The following is a 2,406-nucleotide window of genomic DNA, read 5'->3' on the forward strand; positions in this document are numbered from 1 at the left end:
GTCTGGCACAGAACCAAGAGGGAGGGTTGTTCTTTCCCAGTTAACCTTAATACTGGTGGTGCATCTAAGAGACAGCGTTGCATCAGCAATAGCTCATAATAATAAAAACAAAATCATGGAATGAACTTGATGTATGCTGAGGATCAGAAAAACCAACAGTATTTGGCTATTAGCAGTTTAGTCACATGTACACAAAGATTATATCACATACAAACACTTAGTCCAAGTCATATATCACCAAGCTAACAGAAAAAGAATAGCAATTCCGAACATTTTGCTAGCACATAACTTTGCAAAAAATGAAATTAGGAAAAAAAGAACCATGCAGTTTTACATTTTTTGATGCTTGTTTTCAAGCTGCTACCAAATTTAGAAAATCACTTCCCTTTATAACAAAGGGCTTTCAGAATCTAAATATCAAATGAAATTCTAGCATTTAAAGAGTTTATTAGACACATACAATTACATTCAATGAAATTATGTGTGAGCTACAAAATGGAAAATTAGGAACTCACGTTGATAAAACCTCAAACACATCTCAGAATAAATTCAAGCTTTTTAGCTTAACATCTATATCTTTATAACTTTTTAATGCAGAAGGACCCATTTTAAACACTTAGGTAATGAAATTCAATGTTCTATGCTAAATGCAGAGAATTTTATAGTCCACAGCGTGATTTATAGTTACATTATCACCTTTCTTCCACAATGCTTACATTACTTCACAATTATAATAATTATTAAGCTATTGATATGAAGCAGAACACTTCCTCAAATTAAGGTACCTTTCGCTGTACGTAGCAAAGACTGCCTTGCTGCGGTAAGTAAAGAAGTGACTCTTGAAATACTGGGTGGAATTTCTTTATCCAACATAGCACCAATGCGCCGGCAATACAACAGATGATCAGGAGCCACATGCTTATTGGACGAGACCAGTTCCTCGTAGCTCGTGTTGTGCGCATTGCCCTCCCAGTCCAACCTCTTCGGCAACAATTGGTACTGCTCCAACTCATGCACCAGTGCCTGGGCCGCTCTCCAACACAGACCCGCCGAGAGGTACCGCGCGATGAGGAAGTACAGCTCCAACTCCATGAGACGCACCGGGCCTCTGGTGGACGAGGCCTCCGCGATGGCTGGCTTGTGGCGGGAGGCAGGAGCGAGCGTGTTAGCCAAGCGCGTGGGCCGCGCCGAGGCCGCGCCAAGGCCTGACCGGGCCGGCATCCCTTCTCCTCAGGCACGTACTCCACCGCCATCATGCTGTGCACGCAGCCCTAGTTCTTCTTTTTTTTTTTTTTCCGCATTAGAATCAACTGGGACGCTTTTATTTTTCTCCCAGATTTATTGAGGTATATTTAACAAATATAAAATGTAAAATTGTATATATTTTTTAAAATCAGTATTTTCTTAAAAATTCAACGTTATATCCCTGAAACAAGAACTATCTCGGTCATCTTTGTGCTGTTTCCTCAGCCCCTAAGTAGTTTCTGCTCATTCTTATCTCCACTATCACGATCATATGTCCTCTAATATTTTTAAATCATCATTGTTCTCATCTACTATTTCATTATCAGTAGTACAGCTTCTATATGAAAGGTAGGACAAGTGCTTGATTCTTTCTCATTATTTATCATCTTCACTGCCTTTTAGCTGATTTATTGTGGCAGAGTTCTGACTTCTACCATTCTTTTGCCCTTCCAATTTATATTACATGTAGCTATCAGATTACTCTTTTCAATGCACAGGTCTGACCAATTGCTATTACCCAATTATATTCAAAGCAGTCAAGACATTCCTTATAACCAAATGTGACTCTACCTTTCATCTGTATTTCCAAAGTACTTTTAAATTACACTTCTAAAGATAACTTAAAATTATTGCTGCAATATAGATTAGGCTATATGTGATTAGTGGACCATATTTTAGAATTAGAGCCAAAATTCTAGTGGCCACAGACTACAAAACCAGTTAAATAACACTTCTTATGGAAGTCTTAACAAGGTTTATTTCTTTCTGGGCTTACCATGGTAATCATTTATGCTTGGTGAGAATGCAGTTTGTTAATGAATGGACTCGAGCATTTTAACAGCCTAGATAAATCAATTTTTATTCAGATGGTGTTACTTTCCGAGAGTTATTTGCAACACAAACAACAAAACATGTCATAATAAATAAAACAATACATCATTAAGTTTTTGGTGGAAAAATCTGTTCAGGTTTTTTTCTTACAACAGTAATGCTTGTTATAAAAGTCTAATAATGTAGAAATGCGGAAAGTCAAATGTGAAAGTCTCCCTTCACGAATCTCACAGCCAACCATTAATAATTAGATTTGTATCCTTTAACATTTTTTTTCTATGTACATACAGGCATTTGAAATAAAAGAGCCCTTCATGTTATGTCTGTTAC

The 2,406-nt window shown here is 37.3% G+C and overlaps 1 pseudogene across 1 annotated transcript; it reads right to left on the minus strand.

Annotated features, from left to right (window-relative positions):
- Positions 1-433: 433 nt before the first annotated feature.
- Positions 434-1,245, minus strand: LOC112635411 (annotated as a pseudogene). The gene has a single exon (XR_003121904.1). The product of XR_003121904.1 is annotated as a bromodomain and WD repeat-containing protein 1 pseudogene (transcript).
- Positions 1,246-2,406: the final 1,161 nt, after the last annotated feature.

The sequence above is a fragment of the Theropithecus gelada genome, chromosome 11 (genome assembly GCF_003255815.1).
Source record: "Theropithecus gelada isolate Dixy chromosome 11, Tgel_1.0, whole genome shotgun sequence".
In the NCBI taxonomy this organism is placed as follows: Eukaryota; Metazoa; Chordata; class Mammalia; order Primates; family Cercopithecidae; genus Theropithecus; species Theropithecus gelada.